General features: G+C 46.5%; 1 long non-coding RNA gene across 1 annotated transcript in view; it reads right to left on the reverse strand.

Annotated features, from left to right (window-relative positions):
- Window positions 1-15,031, reverse strand: part of LOC135505600 (uncharacterized) — a 38,214-nt gene extending 23,183 nt beyond the window's left edge. The window contains exons 1-2 of the long non-coding RNA XR_010450299.1: window positions 14,955-15,031; window positions 8,902-8,997 (exon numbers count right to left, since the gene is read on the reverse strand). This is a non-coding gene — a long non-coding RNA (uncharacterized LOC135505600). The remainder of the gene's footprint in view (window positions 1-8,901; window positions 8,998-14,954) is intronic.
- Between the last annotated feature and the right edge of the window lie 6,427 nt (window positions 15,032-21,458).

Here is a 21,458-nt window from a genome sequence, read left to right on the forward strand (position 1 = left end):
AGAGGGAGAGAGATGGAACTACAGAGGGAGAGAGATGGAACTACAGAGGGAGAGAGATGGAACTACAGAGGGAGAGAGATGGAACTACAGAGGGAGAGAGATGGAACTACAGAGGGAGAGAGATGGAACTACAGAGGGAGAGAGATGGAACTACAGAGGGAGAGAGATGGAACTACAGAGGAGAGAGATGGAACTACAGAGGGAGAGAGATGGAACTACAGAGGGAGAGATGGAACTACAGAGGGAGAGAGATGGAACTACAGAGGGAGAGAGATGGAACTACAGAGGGAGAGATGGAACTACAGAGGGAGAGAGATGGAACTACAGAGGGAGAGAGATGGAACTACAGAGGGAGAGATGGAACTACAGAGGGAGAGAGATGGAACTACAGAGGGAGAGAGATGGAACTACGGAGGGAGAGAGATGGAACTACAGAGGGAGAGAGATGGAACTACAGATGGAGAGAGATGGAACTACAGAGGGAGAGAGATGGAACTACAGAGGGAGAGAGATGGAACTACAGAGGGAGAGAGATGGAACTACAGAGGGAGAGATGGAACTACAGAGGGAGAGAGATGGAACTACAGAGGGAGAGAGATGGAACTACGGAGGGAGAGAGATGGAACTACAGAGGGAGAGATGGAACTACAGGGGGTAACGAGACGGGGTAACAAGACGGGGTAACAAGACGGGGAAACGAGAGGTGGTAGTGAAACAGGTCAATGAGACGTGGTAACAAGAGGGGGTAACGAGAGGGGTTAATGAGATAGGGTAATGAGACGGGGTAATGAGATGGGTAACGAGAGGGGGTAACGAGGGGGTAATGAGACGGGGTAACGAGACAGGGTATTTTGAAATAGAGACAGATGATCTGTGAATACTAAGAGATGTACAGATTGAAGGGGAGAGAGGGAGAAGTAGCCTTCATCGAGCGGTGGCTTGAAATAAGAAAGAGACCGAAATAGTGAGAGGAAGAGAGATGTAAAAGCAAGGGAGAGAAAGTGAGAGAGAGATGGAGAGAGAATCTGTTCACAGTAACCCACTCAACCCTTCTCCATCCTAACAGCCTTACATAAGAAAAAGTGATCAATAACTTGTGACAGCCCTTGACCAGTCCCCCCTTCCGTCGTCTCCCATTCGATCTCTCCTCCCCCCCTTCCTTTGCTAGTGTTCTCCAGCCTCGCAGTGTGTGTGTGTGTTGGTGTGTGTATGCAGCCTCCTGCACTGGCACGGGACTCCTGTCATTCAATAGTAATGAAGAGAGCCGAGTCAAGGAGGGTCATAAATTATCCATCGCCCATTACTCAGGCACTACAACATTTTAGAGTGCATGCGCTGCGGTTACCCGTAAAACAGTTAACTAGCTGCTAGCTGCCCTGAGCAAGGCAGTTAACCCACTGTTCCCCGGGCGCCGAAGACGTGGATGCCGATCAAGGCAGCCCCCCCACACCTCTCTGATTCACAAGGCACATTTCAGTTTCAGTTGAATACATTCAGTTGGACAACTGACTAGGTATCCCCGTTTCCCTTTCCCTTTCCCGAGCTGCAGCATTTGTTCATTGGCATCAATGGAGCTTTGAAATCCTTCTGTGAGTTTCTTTGCCGCTGCTGCTTTGTTACATAGACAGAGTGGAGAGGATGGGGGGGAGGGGCCGGGAGGGGGGAGGGGCAGGGAGGGGGAGGAGGGGCAGGGAGGGGGAGGAGGAGCAGGGAGGGTGGGTGGGTGGGAGACTGTGGCAGAGGGGGGAGGAAGGTTTTTTACTGTGTTCTGTCTTCTCTTTGAAGAGTGAACAAAATGGCATTGAGAGAAGTGCTGACGCGCCCGGTTCCCATAGTGAGGGGCCTACGGGGATGCCAGAATTTGTTTGGGGGCTCATCTGGCACGTCTGATGTTGTTGATGTTCTGAGGTTGGAAATGAGAACTTTGAGGCCATGGAGGACAGAGAGGCTATGGGAAGTGAGTGCTACAGTAGAGCCGATGCAAGAAATTTAACAGTGCAAAATGTAGCAACGCTCCAATCAATGAGGTGCAAAGCGTTGTCCTTGATTCAATAGCAGTTGTTCTGGGACTCCATAACCACACGACTAGGGATCCAGAGTCCCATTGTATGTTGAAGCCCCAGCAAGGTTGCAAGACGCTTGCATCTCTTTCAAGCAATACGCCCAGTTTTCCGTCAACCCTCTGAATGCTTGGGCTTACAGCACAGTGACTCAGCATAATACAATATGCCCACTTCGGCAAAGGAGGGAGCCGGTGCTCAGTGTGGATGATTGGCATGCAGCAGGAGAAACTAGGGGTTGCTGGGAGATGTACAGTAGAGGTGTTGGAGGTAGAGGTGTTGGTGACATTTTGAAGAAGAAAAGAAAAGTGAATAATAGCACTTTCCAAATGATAGATCTTAAAGATTTGTTTGACATGCACGGATGAAATCCACTGGCATGATTTCTTCACACTGCAATAGAATTCCATAATCTCATAGAAATTATATTCTTTAGTATTTACAAGCCAGTACATAAATGCAACAGCAAGTCCCCAGGCTGTACACGAGATGCTGAGGGACCACGAGACGGTGCTGCCCGTCAGCGGTGACGGATGTTGTGGTAAGTGGGAGGAGAGTCGGGTTGACCTGAGGCCACAACGATCCCCAATCACCACGGTGGATCTTTCAAACACCTCCACATCAGCAATCAACTGCACATTTCACATCAGCTAGGATGCAGCCTCTGCTCCTGCTCATACTAGACAGATGATACTGCCTTTAGAGATGGCCATTGCAAAATGTTAATTTTGCGCTTAATTGACCGTTTCTTTGTGGATTTTGATTTGTACTTGGGGTGTGCAAGTGGCGCAGTGGTCTAAGACACGGCATCTCAGTGCAAGAGGCGTCACTGCAGGACCTGGTTCGAATCCAGGCTGCATGACATCTGGCTATGACTGTGAGTCCTATATGGTGGCGCACGTTTTGCTGGGGTAGGCTGTCATTGTAAATAAGAATTTGTTCTTAAATGTCTTGCCTAGTCAAAGAAAACAAATGGTCTTACTGGAAGATCCACTTGAGGCCAAGTTTCAGGCCTCTTAGCAGAGGCAACCAGGTTTTGGGCTAAAATGTCCTGGTATTGGGTGAATTTCATGAAGCCATTGACCTTAACAAGGGCCTCAGGACCAGTGGATAAAAAATAGCCCCATAACATCAAAGATCCACCACTGTATTTTACTGTGGATTAATTTAGACGCAAAACTCACCACTGGTGTGCGTGGCCATAGAGCTCTATTTTCATGTCATCTAACTATAGCATCGGTTACGATCCAAGATGAATGTTAAACTGCATAACCAAAATGGATTACTACTTTTGGTAAAGAGAAATCAAGGCCTAGAGACATGAGTGATACTGTTCTACTGCGCACATGCATTTGTCGTTGTTTTTTCTCATAGAAACTGTAGTTCATGAAGGGTATTGACACACTGTACATGCCGTCCATTTGTTTATACTTACATTTTAGCCATTTAGCAGATGCTCTTATCCAGGGCGACTTACAGTAGCGAGTACACACATTTTCATTCGTACTGGTCCCCCGCAGGAATCGAACCCACAACCCTAGCTTTGCAAGTGCCATGCGCTACCAACTGAGTCACGTGACCGTATCAAGGGCTTCACTATGAATGGGCATCTCATGCTTCTACACCATTTGAATTAGGAGATCCTCCCATTTGCTATGAGACAGACACAAGTAAGGCCCCTACTTCTCCTCTGAAAGCGATTACATTTTAATCATGGCACCATACATTCGGAGGGAATGGAAGTTGAAAGAGTGAAACGATGAATGACTACACTCAGCAATGTTGCCCTTTCCCAAAAGCACTCATGGCTAGCCCACCTAACACACTGTGTGGGCACATGCTCTTCAGAGTACTCGCCTGGTAGACAACCTTTCAGCTCCAACCTCTCTCACATCACACCTGGTTTTGCATTCCAAATGCCCCCAACACAGCCATTCGATCTCTGTGGGATTTGAATTTTTTATAGTTACGGTTAATAAAATCTGAAAGGTTTTTAAAAAAGTTTTTAGGAAAGGAAGAATAATAGAACTAGGGACCATAGCAACAGATATTACTAGGGACCATGGCAACAGATATCGCTAGGGGTCATGGCAACAGATATCACTATCAACCATGGCAACATATATCACTAGGCACCATGGCAACAGATATCACTCGGGACCATGGCAACAGATATCACTAGGGACCAAGGCAACATATATCATTAGGGACCATGGTAACAGATATCACTCGGGACCATGACAACAGATATCACTAGGCACCATGGCAACATATACAGTGCCTTGCTGAAGTATTCAGCCCCCTTGAACTTTGCGACCTTTTGCCACATTTCAGGCTTCAAACATAAAGATATAAAATTGTATTTTTTTGTGAAGAATCAACAACAAGTGGGACACAATCATGAAGTGGAACAACATTTATTGGATATTTCAAACTTCTTTAACAAATCAAAAACTGAAAAATTGGGCGTGCAAAATTATTCAGCCCCTTTACTTTCAGTGCAGCAAACTCTCTCCAGAAGTTCAGTGAGGATCTCTGAATGATCCAATGTTTACCTAAATGACTAATGATGATAAATACAATCCATCTGTGTGTAATCAAGTCTCCGTATAAATGCACCTGCACTGTGATAGTCTCAGAGGTCCGTTAAAAGCGCAGAGAGCATCATGAAGAACAAGGAACACACCAGGCAGGTCCGAGATACTGTTGTGAAGAAGTTTAAAGCCGGATTTGGATACAAAAAGATTTCCCAAGCTTTAAACATCCCAAGGAGCACTGTGCAAGCGATAATATTGAAATGGAAGGAGTATCAGACCACTGCAAATCTACCAAGACCTGGCCGTCCCTCTAAACTTTCAGCTCATACAAGGAGAAGACTGATCAGAGATGCAGCCAAGAGGCCCATTATCACTCTGGATGAACTGCAGATATCTAAAGCTGAGGTGGGAGACTCTTTCCATAGGACAACAATCAGTCGTATATTGCACAAATCTGGCCTTTATGGCAGAGTGGCAAGAAGAAAGCCATTTCTTAAAGATATCCATAAAAAGTGTTGTTTAAAGTTTGCCACAAGCCACCTGGGAGACACACCAAACATGTGGAAGAAGGTGCTCTGGTCAGATGAAACCAAAATTTAACTTTTGGGCAACAATGCAAAACGTTATGTTTGGAGTAAAAGCAACACAGCTCATCACCCTGAACACACCATACCCACTGTCAAACATGGTGGTGGCAGCATCATGGTTTGGGCCTGCTCTTCTTCAGCAGGGACAGGGAAGATGGATAAAATTGATGGGAAGATGGATGGAGCCAAATACAGGACCATTCTGGAAGAAAACCTGATGGAGTCTGCAAAAGACCTGAGACTGGGATGGAGATTTGTCTTCCAACAAGACAATGATCTAAAACATAAAGCAACATCTATAATGGAATGGTTCAAAAATAAACATATCCAGGTGTTAGAATGGCCAAGTCAAAGTCCAGACCTGAATCCAATCGAGAATCTGTGGAAAGAACTGAAAACTGCTGTTCACAAATGCTCTCCATCCAACCTCACTGAGCTCGAGCTGTTTTGCAAGGAGGAATGGGAAAAAATGTCAGTCTCTCGATGTGCAAAACTGATAGAGACATACCCCAAGCGACTTACAGCTGTAATCGCAGCAAAAGGTGGCGCTACAAAGTATTAACTTAAGGGGGCTGAATAATTTTGCGCGCCCAATATTACAGTTTTTGATTTGTTAAAAAAGTTTGAAATATCCAATAAATGTCGTTCCACTTCATGATTGTGTCCTACTTGTTGTTGATTCTTCACAAAAAAATACAGTTTTATATCTTTATGTTTGAAGCCTGAAATGTGGCAAAAGGTCGCAAAGTTCAAGGGGGCCGAATACTTTCGCAAGGCACTGTATCACTACGGGCATAGCAACATATATCACTAGGGACCATGGCAACAGATATCACTCGGGACCATAGCAACAGATATCACTCGGGACCATAGCAACAGATATCACTAGGGACTATTGCAACAGATATCATTAGGGACCATGACAACATATATCACAAGGGGTCATGGCAACATATATCACTAGGGGCATGGCAACAAATATCACTAGGGACCATGGCAACAGATATCACTAGGGGTCATGGCAATAGATATCGCTAGGGACCATAGCAACATATATCACTAAGGACCATGGCAACATATATCACTAGGGGTCATGGCAATAGATATCACTAGGGACCATGGCAACAGATATCACTAGGGGTCATGGCAATAGATATCACTAGGGACCATGGCAACAGATATCACTAGGGGTCATGGCAATAGATATCGCTAGGGACCATGGCAACAGATATCACTAAGGACCATGGCAACAGATATCACTCGGCGTCATGGCAACAGATATCACTCGGCGTCATGGCAACAGATATCACTATGGACCATGGCACAGATATCAATGCTGGTTCAGGAATTTGGAGGCTAGGGAAAGTCTGATTGTGGCACCAAATCCTGTTTGTAACTCTGGGAGAACACAAACCCTTCAAATGACGTCAAATAGGGTTCTTTTTTTCCTCACAGCTCTTGCTGCCTACTTGTCATGCCAAGAAACTGAGTGATGTGTGTGTGCGCCTTCAGACAAGACCCCCGAGAAGATAACATTTTAATACCCAAGAGTGTCTGGACGTGACTAGCAAACCCTTTTGGCAGCATTTTCCCAAAGCATGCAGGCAGGCAGGGGAGGGGGTTCGGGGCAAAGAGGGGACGCCAAGAGAGAAGGCATTACGTCACCACTGCTTTTTATTGTTCTCATAGCAACAATGGAGCCAATGTTTCATTTAATACAGTGGCTAGGAGTTTATATTATGCAAATGATGGAGTGATGAATGGGAGTGGAGCGAGAGAGAGAGAGAGACAGAGAGACAGAGAGAGAGAGAGAGAGAGAGAGAGAGAGAGAGAGAGAGAGAGAGAGAGAGAGAGAGAGAGAGAGAGAGAGAGAGAGAGACAGAGACAGAGAGACAGAGACAGAAAGACAGAGACAGAGACAGAGAGAGACAGAGAGAGAGAGAGAGAGAGACAGAGAGACAGAGACAGAGACAGAGACAGAGACAGAGAGACAGAGACAGAGACAGAGAGAGAGTGAGAGGGGGAGGGGAGGGGGAGGGGAGGGAGGGGAGGGGAGGGGAGGGGAGGTGATGATATAGCAGGAAAGGACAGATGGAGCTTGAGCTGTCCATCTAGTGTGTGGCGCGTCTGTCTGGGGTATACTCAGACATACATCGTTGTCCATAATGATTGACACCCTTGATAAGGATGAGTAATAATGACTATATCAACAACAACAACAATTAAATACTAAGCTATATTGTACTGGAAATTGGGAAATTATATTATTTTATACCAATACAATTGCTCATGGAATGAAATATTATTTAATGCATTATGTCATTTTGCAGTCACTTTTATGGTAATTAAGAATGGAACATGTTTCTAAACATTTCTGCATTCATGTGGACGCTACCATATTTACGGATAATCCTGAATGAATAGTAAATAATGATGAGTGAGAAAGTTAACATTTTATCATACCCTCACTGTACATAAGCTCTGAAAATAGACTGACAGACAGCCATATTAGACATCCATGAATTCAGACAGACAGACAGACAGACAGACAGACAGACAGACAGACAGACCTGTACATAAAGTCAGACAGACAGAGACAGAGAGACAGAGAGACAGACAGACAGACAGACCTGTACATAAAATCAGACAGACAGAGACAGAGAGACAGAGAGACAGAGAGACAGACAGACAGACAGACAGACAGACAGACAGACAGACAGACAGACTGACCTGTACATAAAGTCAGACAGACAGACAGACAGACAGACAGACAGACAGACAGACAGACCTGTACATAAAGTCAGACAGACAGACAGACCTGTACATAAAGTCAGACAGACAGACAGACAGACAGACAGACAGACAGACAGACAGACAGACAGACAGACAGACCTGTACATAAAGTCAGACAGACAGAGACAGAGAGACAGACAGACAGACAGACAGACAGACTGACCTGTACATAAAGTCAGACAGACAGAGACAGAGAGACAGAGAGACAGAGAGACAGAGAGACAGAGAGACAGACAGACTGACCTGTACATAAAGTCAGACAGACAGACAGACAGACAGACAGACAGACAGACAGACAGACAGACAGACAGACAGACAGACAGACAGACAGACAGACCTGTACATAAAGTCAGACAGACAGAGACAGAGAGACAGAGAGACAGACAGACAGACAGACAGACCTGTACATAAAATCAGACAGACAGAGACAGAGAGACAGAGAGACAGACAGACAGACAGACAGACAGACAGACAGACAGACAGACAGACAGACAGACAGACTGACCTGTACATAAAGTCAGACAGACAGACAGACCTGTACATAAAGTCAAACAGACAGACAGACAGACAGACAGACAGACAGACCTGTACATAAAGTCAGACAGACAGACAGACAGACAGACAGACAGACAGACAGACCTGTACATAAAGTCAGACAGACAGACAGACAGACAGACAGACAGACAGACAGACAGACAGACAGACTGACCTGTACATAAAGTCAGACAGACAAAGACAGAGAGACAGACAGACAGACAGACAGACTGACCTGTACATAAAGTCAGACAGACAGACAGACCTGTACATAAAGTCAGACAGACAGACTGACCTGTACATAAAGTCAGACAGACAGACAGACCTGTACATAAAGTCAGACAGACTAGTGCCATACTGACATGTGTGATGGCCAAGAGCTCCATTTACCTTCACTGAGCTTTTTCCACCCTCGGAGTACCGCAAGGCTTGTAGGAATTGAGTAGCAGACGTTGAAGGTGACCGAAGGAGGAAGTGAATGCTGCTCTGTGGAGAGGAGGAGAGGAGGAGGAGGAGAATGGAGGCAGAGCAGAGATGAAGAAGAAAGAATAAGCTCCTGCATGTCCGCAGGAAGATGTTTTTGGGGTCTGCTGCTATCTTTGTTATATTTATAATTGTTTCTTTGTGATTTATCAGGGGGTGCTGCAGCAACCTCAGCATCCCTACTTCCTGTGTTAAAATACTTCAGCGTTTTAAGCTCGCTTTTCTGCCCATATCAAGTCACATGATGCTTTATTATCCCATGTAAAGTCTGGGGTTGCTGAAACACGTCACAATAGCACATCAACAAAACAAACGTTGCAGGTCGAGCCAGCCCATGAAGCAAATGAGAATGAGACTGCCCATGAAGCAAATGAGAATGAGACTGCCCATGAAGCAAATGAGAATGAGACTGCCCATGAAGCAAATGAGAATGAGACTGCCCATGAAGCAAATGAGAATGAGACTGCCCATGAAGCAAATGAGAATGAGACTGCCCATGAAGCAAATGAGAATGAGACTGCCCATGAAGCAAATGAGAATGAGACTGCCCATGAAGCAAATGAGAATGAGACTGCCCATAAAGCAAATGAGAATGAGACTGCCCATAAAGCAAATGAGACTGAGACTGCCCATGAAGCAAATGAGAATGAGACTGCCCATAAAGCAAATGAGAATGAGACTGCCCATAAAGCAAATGAGAATGAGACTGCCCATGAAGCAAATGAGAATGAGACTGCCCATAAAGCAAATGAGAATGAGACTGCCCATGAAGCAAATGAGAATGAGACTGCCCATGAAGCAAATGAGAATGAGACTGCCCATGAAGCAAATGAGAATGAGACTGCCCATGAAGTAAATGAGAATGAGACTGCCCATGAAGCAAATGAGAATGAGACTGCCCATGAAGCAAATGAGAATGAGACTGCCCATGAAGCAAATGAGAATGAGACTGCCCATGAAGCAAATGAGAATGAGACTGCCCATGAAGCAAATGAGAATGAGACTGAGGCCAATTGTACACCAATGGTCAAAAAAATGCAGTTGAAGGTTCATATGCTCATGACCTGTCAATGGATTAAACTACTATCCACTTTCTACACCACCAGTGTCTCTAGCATTGTATTCAGCTGTTAAATACATAATGGAACCCTGCTGGTTTTTTAGAATAATGAGCATCCCGAAAAGTGTCCCAGTGTGCAGCTGAAGGAACACTTTGGCCAAATGATCACCATCATGGGAACACAAATGTGTCCCTAACCAATTGCATACTGTATAAAGTGCAATTGCTAGCAGTTATAAGGTGTTATGGGGGCTTAAAGTCGGAGGATATCTTCTGATAATGCCTTGTATATTAATAACTGGTACTGTACTTGGCATGGAGTAGTTTTGGAAGATAGCTTCTGAATGTGCTTTGGAGAGGAATGTGCAATTAGCCATCACACCTTCACTACAGGAGACCTATCAGAGAGGATACCCTCACTGCAGGACACCTATCAGAGAGGACACCCTCACTGCAGGACACCTATCAGAGAGGACACCTATCAGAGAGGACACCTATCAGAGAGGACACCTATCAGAGAGGACACCCTCACTGCAGGACACCTATCAGAGAGGACACCTATCAGAGAGGACACCCTCACTGCAGGACACCTATCAGAGAGGATACCCTCACTGCAGGACACCTATCAGAGAGGACACCTATCAGAGAGGACACCTATCAGAGAGGACACCCTCACTGCAGGACACCTATCAGAGAGGACACCTATCAGAGAGGACACCCTCACTGCAGGACACACCTATCAGAGTGGACACCCTCACTGCAGGACACCTATCAGAGAGGACACCTATCAGAGAGGACACCTATCAGAGAGGACACCTATCAGAGAGGACACATATCAGAGAGGACACCCTCACTGCAGGACACCTATCAGAGAGCCACATCATTCTCCATCACAGAGAATCTAGTCTACATGTACATGTTTTCCATGTTAGTCATTTAGCAGACACACTTTTCCAGCGCGACTTACAGTAGTGATTGCATACATTTTCATACTTTTAAACAGTTCCACCATTGAGTTGTCTGATGACTTAGTCCACTCGCTGTTAAACGGTAGAGGGACAAGTCACAGTGGAGATAGAGGCTTTCGTGTCAAACTCAAGGTTAAGGCCATTGCTTTCCATTGTAACTGAAGCAGGAAAAGGACATAATTATACTATCTCTCTGAAATGAGTCCAGAAATTGGCTAAATGAAACGTCCAGCTTTTCGTGGATGGCCGGGAGGCCAGTGGGTTCTGTGAAGCAGCTAAAAAGGTTGACTTAGATGTGCTCTAGCACATCTGCTGGCCCGTGATAAGAGCACCATCTGTGTGTGAGGTCATGTGATGGGTGGGAGACACCAGCCAAGGGTGGAGGCAGAGAAGGAGGAAGCTGAATCCGAGTAGAAACCAAGCAGAATCTCTCAATAGGATGGAATGTATTCAATGGTATCACTCGTACATACCACACACACACACACACGCACACACACACGCACGCGCACACACACACACGCACACACACACACACACACACACACACACACACACACACACACAAACTAAGGCTGATGGGTGGGTGGCATAGCGTGGGCCAGGATGCTGGATGGTGTAAGGATTAGAGTGAATCCCTTACCTCACAGAGATTCCCTTACCTCAAATCAAATCAAATTTTATTTGTCACATACACATGGTTAGCAGATGTTAATGCGAGTGTAGCAAAATGCTTGTGCTTCTAGTTCCGACAATGCAATGATTCTACTTTGTCTCTATACTGACGCTTTGCTTGTTTGTTTGCCTTGCGGAGGGAATAGCTGCACTGTTTGTAGTCGGTCATGTTTCCGGTCACCTTGCCCTGATTAAAAGCAGTGGTTTGCGCTTTCAGTTTCACGCGAATGCTGCCATCAATCCATGGTTTCTGGTTTGGGAATGTTTTAATCATTGCTATGGTAACAACATCTTCAACGCACGTTCTAATGAACTCGCACACCGAATCAGCGTATTCGTCAATGTTGTTGTCTGACGTAATACGAAACATATCCCAGTCCACATGATGGAAGCAGTCTTGGAGTGTGGAATCAGATTGGTCGGACCAGCGTTGGACAGACCTCAGCGTGGGAGCTTCTTGTTTTAGTTTCTGTCTGTAGGCAGGGATCAAGAAAATGGAGTCGTGGTCAGCTTTTCCGAAAGGAGGGCGGGGCAGGGCCTTATATGCGTCGCGGAAGTTAGAATAGCAATGATCCAAGGTTTTGCCAGCCCTGGTTGCGCAATCAATATGCTGATACAATTTAGGGAGTCTTGTTTTCAGATTAGCCTTGTTAAAATCCCCAGCTACAATGAATGCAGCCTCAGGATGTATGGATTCCAGTTTGCAAAGAGTCAAATAAAGTTTTTTCAGAGCCATCGATGTGTCTGCTTGGGGGGGAATATATACGGCTGTGATTATAATCGAAGAGAATTCTCTTGGTAGATAATGTGGTCGACATTTGATTGTGAGGAATTCTAAATCAGGTGAACAGAAGGATTTGAGTTCCTGTATGTTTTTGTGATCACACCACGTCTCGTTAGCCATAAGGCATACGCCCCCGCCCCTCTTCTTACCAGAAAGATGTTTGTTTCTGTCGGCGTGATGCGTGGAAAACCAGCTGGCTGCACTGACTCCGATAGCGTCTCTCCAGTGAGCCATGTTTCCGTGAAGCAAAGAACGTTACAGTCTCTGATGTCCCTCTGGAATGCTACCCTTTCATCAACCTTGTTGTCAAGAGACTGGACATTGGCGAGAAGTATACTAGGGAGTGGTGCACGATGTGCCCGTCTCTGGAGTCTGACCAGAAGACCGCCTCGTTTCACATCTTTTACGAAGAGGGAAACAGTGAATCCCTTTTCTCACAGTGAATCCCTTACCTCACAGAGATTCCCTAACCTCACAGAGATTCCCTTACCTCACAGTGAATCCCTTTCCGCACAGTGAATCCCTTACCTCACAGTGAATCCCTTACCTCAGAGTGAATCCATTACCTCATAGTGAATCCCTTACCTCACAGTGAATCCCTTACAGCACAGTGAATCCCTTTTCTCACAGGGAATCCCATACCTCAGAGTGAATCCATTACCTCACAGTGAATCTCTTACCTCACAGTGAATCCATTACCTCACAGTGAATTTCTTACCTCACAGTGAATCTCTTACCTCACAGTGAATCACTTACCTCACAGTTAATCCCTTACCTCCCAGTTAATTCCTTACCTCACAGTTAATCCATTACCTCACAGTGAATCTCTTACCTCACAGTGAATCCATTACCTCACAGTGAATTTCTTACCTCACAGTGAATCTCTTACCTCACAGTGAATCACTTACCTCACAGTGAATCCCTTACCTCACAGTTAATCCCTTACCTCACAGTGAATTCCTTACCTCACAGTTAATCCCTTACCTCACAGTGAATCCCTTACCTCACAGTTAATCCTTTACCTCACAGTTAATTCCTTACCTCACAATGAATCCTTTACCTCACAGTGAATCCCTTACCTCACAGTTAATCCCTTACCTCACAGTGAATCCTTACCTCACAGTGAATCCCTTACCTCACAGTGAATCCCTTACCTCACAGTTAATCCTTTACCTCACAGTTAATTCCTTACCTCACAATGAATCCTTTACCTCACAGTGAATCCCTTACCTCACAGTTAATCCCTTACCTCACAGTGAATCCTTACCTCACAGTGAATCCCTTACCTCCCAGTTAATTACTTACCTCCCAGTTAATTCCTTACCTCACAGTGAATCCCTTACCTCACAGTGAATCCCTTACCTCACAGTTAATCCTTTACCTCACAGTTAATTCCTTACCTCACAATGAATCCTTTACCTCACAGTGAATCCCTTACCTCACAGTTAATCCCTTACCTCACAGTTAATCCCTTACCTCACAGTGAATCCCTTACCTCACAGTGAATCCCTTACCTCACAGTTAATCCCTTACCTCACAGTGAATACCTTACCTCACAGTGAATCCCTTACCTCACAGTGAATCCCTTACCTCACAGTGAATACCTTACCTCACAGTGAATCCCTTACCTCACAGTTAATCCTTTACCTCACAGTGAATCCCTTACCTCACAGTGAATCCCTTACCTCACAGTGAATCCTTTACCTAACAGTTAATACCTTACCTTACAGTGAATCCTTTACCTAACAGTGAATCCTTTACCTTACAGTGAATCCTTTACCTAACAGTGAATCCTTTACCTAACAGTGAATCCTTTACCTCACAGTTAATTCCTTACCTCACAATGAATCCTTTACCTCACAGTGAATCCCTTACCTCACAGTTAATCCCTTACCTCACAGTGAATCCTTACCTCACAGTGAATCCCTTACCTCCCAGTTAATTACTTACCTCCCAGTTAATTCCTTACCTCACAGTGAATCCCTTACCTCACAGTGAATCCCTTACCTCACAGTTAATCCTTTACCTCACAGTACCTCACAATGAATCCTTTACCTCACAGTGAATCCCTTACCTCACAGTTAATCCCTTACCTCCCAGTTAATTCCTTACCTCACAGTGAATCCCTTACCTCACAGTGAATCCCTTACCTCACAGTGAATCCCTTACCTCACAGTGAATACCTTACCTCACAGTGAATCCCTTACCTCACAGTGAATCCCTTACCTCACAGTGAATACCTTACCTCACAGTGAATCCCTTACCTCACAGTTAATCCTTTACCTCACAGTGAATCCCTTACCTCACAGTGAATCCCTTACCTCACAGTGAATCCTTTACCTAACAGTTAATACCTTACCTTACAGTGAATCCTTTACCTAACAGTGAATCCTTTACCTTACAGTGAATCCTTTACCTAACAGTGAATCCTTTACCTAACAGTGAATCCTTTACCTCACAGTTAATCCCTTACCTTACAGTGAATCCTTTACCTAACAGTGCGGGATCGGGATGGAACTACTGACTGGAATAATCTCAGGTCATATCCCTATTATAGCGCACCAATCAAATGTCCCCTACCAACACGCCCCACCCCCACCGAGCCCTGCAGTGGGCCATAGCGTGTGTGTTTATTGTGTGTGTGTGTGAGAGAGAGAGAGAGAGAGAGAGATGGAGTATTATGCAATAGGAAATCTGTTCATCCGCCGACTGCACTTTCATTTCTGCCTCTGAGGATCCTGTTATCGACTAGATGAGCTGAACACACCATTTTAGCGTTGTGTAAAAATGGGATGTTTTAATGCAAAGCTCGAGTAGTACATAATACGCCCAACAGATAAAGGAGCCTTAATAAAGGACCATTTAGCTTATTTGAGGCCCTCTGACCTGGGGGCAAAAATACTGTTTTAATTACAACGAGACGGAGGCGTTACGTAATCCCATGCATAGTGCTTCTATCAGACATACTGTAGCCTACACGGAGGCAACTTCAATTAAGGTTTCAGTTCAGCCTTCCTTCATCTCATTTTTATCTTGAGTCACATGTCCAACTAACACCAATCACTGTAATTGGAGCCACTTTAAAAAAAACTGCTAATAAAGCCGCGCGGCAGCAGATTGTGTGGGGGATGGGAAGTGAATGAAAAAGGGAAATGGAGGTTGAGAAGCTTCGGCCTCTTCTAATCGCTGTGTTGATTAACAGGAAAAACTGTTTTGCATCGCTGACTCATAACGTCTTTCTCCTCCTTCTCTCCTCGTTGCTTTCCATCACTCAAGGTCATACAGTCGAGGCCACTCACAAATGCACAAGCACACGTATTGAAAGCTCTCTGCTAGCCCTCACAAATCCATCGCCAGACATAGTTTTTTGGATGGTGATAGGTTACAAACACATTGACACATTTAATAAACTCATCTCATATATATATACACTATTTTCTATAGTATTCTACGGTATCTTAGTTACTTAATAATCTTTACATATCTTGCATTACTCATCTCACCTGTAAACTCTCACTGTCAACTGCGTTTATTTTCATCAAAAGTGTCTCCTGACCCCTCCTGTCTCAGCCTCCAGTATTTATGCTGCAGTAGTTTCTGTGTCGGGAGGCTAGGGTCAGTTTGTTATATCTGGAGTACATCTCCTGTCTTATCCAGTGTCCTGTGTGAATTTCAGTATGCTCTCTTTAATTCTCTCTTTCGCTCTTTCTTTCTCTCTCTCGGAGGACCTGAGCCCTCGGACCATGCCTCAGAACTACCTGGCATGACGACTCCTTGCTGTCCCCAGTCCACCGGGCCGTGCTGCTGCTCCAGTTTCAACTGTTCTGCCTGCGACTATGGAATCCTGACCTGTTCACCGGACGTGCTACATGTCCCAGACCTATTATTTGACCATGCTGGTCATTTATGAACATTTGAACATCTTGGCCATGTTCTGTTATAATCTCCACCCGGCACAGCCAGAAGAGGACTGGCCACCCCTCATAGCCTGGTTCCTCTCTAGGTTTCTTCCTAGGTTTTGACCTTTCTAGGGAGTTTTTCCTAGCCAACGTGCTTCAACACCTGCATTGCTTGCTGTTTGGGGCTTTAGGCTGGGTTTCTTTACAGCACTTTGAGATATCAGCTGATGTACGAAGGGCGATATAAATACATTTGATTTGATTAGATCAAAGTTAACATAGGCCTTGAAGATAGGCCTTGAACTACATCCACAGGTTCACCTCCAATTGACTCAAATTATGTCAATAAGAAGCTTCTAAAGCCATGACATTATTTTGGGGAATTTACCAAGCTGTTTAAAGGCACAGTCAACTTAGTGTATGTAAACTTCTAACCCACTGGAATTGTGATACAGTGAATTGTAAGTGATTGTCACGGCTTTCGTTGTGGGAAGGAGGAGCGGACCAAAATGGAGCGTAGTTTTGATTCATTTCATTAAATACGGAAACTAAACACGATAATCTAACAAAATAGCAAACCTACGAAAAACGAAAACAGCCCTATCTGGTGCAAAACACAGAGACAGGAACAATCACCCACAAACACACAGTGAAACCCAGGGCGTGACAGTACCCCCCCCCCCCCCCCAAGGTGCGGACTCCGACAGCAAAACCTGAAACCTATCGGAGAGGGTCTGGGTGGGCATCTGTCCGCGGTGGCGGCTCTGGTGCTGGACGTGGCCCCCACCTCACCGCAGTCTTCCCCCACCTTGTCCGCTTCCGTGACCTCCCAGCCACGGCAACCCTACTTAACAACACGGGACAGAGGGGCAGCTCGGGACAGAGGGGCAGCTCGAGACAGAGGGGCTCTTCAGACTCCGGCAGAAGCGCCGGACAGGCGGGAGACTCCGGCAGCAGCGCCGGACAGGCGGGAGACCCCGGCAGCAGCGTCAGACAGGCGGGAGACCCCAGCAGCAGCGCCAGACAGGCGGGAGACCCCAGCAGCAGCGCCAGACAGGCGGGAGACCCCAGCAGCAGCGCCAGACAGGCGGGAGACCCCAGCAGCAGCGCCAGACAGGCGGGAGACTCCGGCAGCGCAGGAGAGGAGAAAGGCTCTGGCAGATCCTGGCTGACTGGCGGATCTGGAAGAATCTGACTGACTGGCAGATCTGGAAGAGTCTGGAAGACTGAAGGTTCCGGCAGATCCTGGCTGACTGGCGGTTCTGGAAGAGTCTGGCTGACTGGCGGTTCTGGAAGAGTCTGGCTGACTGGCAGATCTGGAAGAGTCTGGCTGACTGGCAGATCTGGAAGAGTCTGGCTGACTGGCAGATATGGAAGAGTCTGGCTGACTGGCAGATATGGAAGAGTCTGGCTGACTGGTAGATCTAGAAGAGTCTGGTTGACTGGCAGATCTGGAAGAGTCTGGCTGTCTGGCGGATCTGGAAGAGTCTGGCTGACTGGCGGATCTGGAAGAGTCTGGCTGACTGGCGGATCTGGAAGAGTCTGGCTGACTGGCGGATCTGGAAGAGTCTGGCTGACTGGCAGATATGGAAGAGTCTGGCTGACTGGCAGATATGGAAGAGTCTGGCTGACTGGCAGATATGGAAGAGTCTGGCTGACTGGTAGATCTAGAAGAGTCTGGTTGACTGGCAGATCTGGAAGAGTCTGGCTGTCTGGCGGATCTGGAAGAGTCTGGCTGACTGGCGGATCTGGAAGAGTCTGGCTGACTGGCGGATCTGGAAGAGTCTGGCTGACTGGCGGATCCTGGCAGACTGACGGCTCTGGCTGCTCCATGCTGACTGGCAGCTCTGGCTGCTTCATGCTGACTGGCGGCTCTGGCTGCTCCATGCAGATTGGCAGCTTTGGCTGCTTCTTGCAGACTGGCAGCTCTGGCTGCTCCATGCAGACTGGCAGCTCTGGCAGCTCCTTGCAGACTGGCAGCTCCTTGCAGACTGACAGCTCCTTGCAGACTGACAGCTCCTTGCAGACTGACAGCTCCATGCAGACTGGCAGCTCCTTGCAGACTGACAGCTCCTTGCAGACTGACAGCTCCTTGCAGACTGACAGCTCCTTGCAGACTGGCAGCTCCATGCAGACTGGCAGCTCCATGCAGACTGGCAGCTCCGGCTGCTCCATGCAGATTGGCAGCTCTGGCTGTTCCATGAAGACTGACAGCTCTGGCTGCTCCATGCAGACTGACAGCTCTGGCTGCTCCATGCAGGCTGGCAGCTCTGGCTGCGCTAAACAGGCAGGAGACTCCGGCAACGCTGTAGAGCCGGAAGGCTCTGGCAGCGCTAAACAGGCGGGAGACTCCAGCAGCGCAGGAGAGGAGAAAGGCTCGGGCAGCACTGTAGACCTGATGCGTGGTGCTGGCACTGGTGGTACTGGGCTGAGGACACGCACAGGAAGCCTGGTGCGGGGAGCTGCCATCGGAGGGCTGGTGTGTGGAGGTGGCACAGGATGGGCTAGACTGTGAAGGCGTACTGGAGATCTTGAGAGCAATGCTGGCACAGGACATGCAAGGCTAGGGAGGTGCACAGGAGGCCTGGTGCGTGAGGCTGGCACCAACTTCACCAGCCAACTAGCACGCACCTCAGGACGAGTATGGAGCGCTGACCCAGGTGTCATCAAATCCCCGACACGCTCCGTCGGGCGAATTCCATATTTAAAGCATCAACAAAGCAACTCCCTCATTACTCTATCCTCCAATTTACCCATTAACTCCTTCACAGTCTCTGTTTCGCTCACCTCCAACACCGGCTCTGGTTCTGGTCTCCTCCTTGGCTCCTCACGATAAACAGGGAGAGTGAGCTCAGGTCTGACTCATGACTCTGCCACACTCTCCCTGAGCCCCCCCCAAGAAATTTTTGGGGCTGACTCTCGGGCTTCCATCCGCTTCGCCGTGCTGCCTCCTCATACCGGCGCCTCTCCACTTTCTCCTATTCTAGTTCTTCCTTGGGACGGCGATATTCTCCAGGCTGAGCCCAGGGTCCTTCTCCGTCTAATTTGTCCTCCCATGTCCATTTCTTCTTTTGTTGCTCCTGCTGTTACTTTTGCCTGTTACCACGCCGCTTTGTCCTGTTGTGGTGGGTGATTCTGTCACGCCGTTCATTGTGGGAAGGAGGAGCGGACCAAAATGCAGCGTAGTTTTGATTCATTTTATTAAATACGGAAACTAAACACGATAAACTAACAAAATAACAAACCTACAAAAACCGAAAACAGCCCTATCTGGTGCAAAACACAGAGACAGGAACAATCACCCACAAACACACAGTGAAACCCAGGCTACCTAAATATGGTTCCCAATCAGAGACAATGACTAACACCTGCCCCTGATTGAGAATCATATCAGGCCAAACACAGAAATAGACAAACAAGACATCCAACATAGAATGCCCACTCAGATCACACCCTGACCAACCAAAACATAGAAACATACAAAGTAAACTATGGCCAGGGCGTGACAGTGATATAATCTGTCTGTAAACAATTGTTGGACAAATTACTTGTGTCATGCATCCGACATGCCAAAACTATAATTTGTTAACAGGAAATTTGTGGAGTGGTTGAAAAACGAGTTTTAATGACTCCAATCTATGTGTATGTAAACTTCCGACTTCATCTGTATATAGCATTCATTCATTCCTACTTAGATTTGTGTGTATTTGGAATACGTTGTGTAATTTGTTTGATATTGCTTGTTATAATAATGCACTGTCGGAGCTAGAAGCACACGCATTTTGCTACACCAGCAATAACATCTGCTAATCACGTGTATGTCACCAATACAATTTGATTTGATTTCTATAAACAACCAGCCCTTGTAGCAAATATATACAGTGCCTTCTGAAAGTATTCAGACCACTTGACTTTTTCCACATTGTTACATAACAGCCTTATTTTAAAATGTATACAATTATTTTATTTCTCATCAATCTACACACAATACCCCATAATGACAAAGCAAAAAGCAGTTTTTAGAAACTGTTGCACATTTAATGCAAATTTTAAAAAACAGTGATATCACATTTACGTAAGAATTCAGACCCTTTACTCAGTACTTTGTTGAAGCACCTTTGGCAGCGATTGTAGCATCGAGTCTTCTTGGGTATGACGTTACAAGCTGGCACACCTGTATTTGGGGAGTTTCTCCCATTCTTCTCTGCATATCTTTCTCAAGCTCTTTCAGGTTGGATGGGGAGCGTTACTGCACAGCAATTTTCAGGTCTCGCCAGAGATGTTCGATTGGGTTCAAATCCGGGGTCTGGTTCAAGGACATTCAGAGACTTGTCCCGAAGCCACTCCTGCGTTGTCTTGGCTGTGTGCTTAGGGTCTTTGTCCTGATGGAAGGTGAACCTTCGCCCCAGTCTAAGATCCTGGGCACTATGAAGCAGGTTTTCATCAAGGATCTCTCTGTACTTTGCTCCGTTCATCTTTGCCTCGATCCTGACTAGTCTCCCATTCCCTGCCACTGAAAAACATCACCACAGCATGATACTGCCACCGCCATGCTTCACCGTAGGGATGGTGCCAGATTTCCTCCAGACGTGATGCTTGGCATTCAGGCCAAAGAATTCAATCTTGGTTTCATCAGACCAGAGAATCTTGTTTCTCATGTTCTGAGAGTCTTTATGTGCCTTTTGGCAAACTCCAAGCGGGATGTCATGTGCCTTTTACTGAGGAGTGGTTTCCGTCTGGCTACTCTACCATAAAGGCCTGATTGGTGGAGTGCTGCAGAGATGATTGTCCTTCTGGAAGTTTCTCCCATCTCCACAAAGGAACTCTACAGCTCTGTCAGAGTGAGCATCGGGTTCTTGGTTGTCTCCCTGACCAAGGCCCTTCTCTCCCGATTGCTCAGTTTGGCCGGGCGGCCAGCTCTAGGAAGAGCCTTGGTGGTTCCAAACTTCTTCGATTTAAGATTGATGGAGGCCACTGTGTTCTTGGGGATCTTCAATGCTGCAGACATTTTTTGGTACCCTTCCCCAGATCTGTGCCTTGACACAATCCTGTCTCAGAGCTCTACGGACCATTCCTTC

Source organism: Oncorhynchus masou, chromosome 19, assembly GCF_036934945.1.
Source record: "Oncorhynchus masou masou isolate Uvic2021 chromosome 19, UVic_Omas_1.1, whole genome shotgun sequence".
NCBI classification, from domain to species: Eukaryota; Metazoa; Chordata; class Actinopteri; order Salmoniformes; family Salmonidae; genus Oncorhynchus; species Oncorhynchus masou.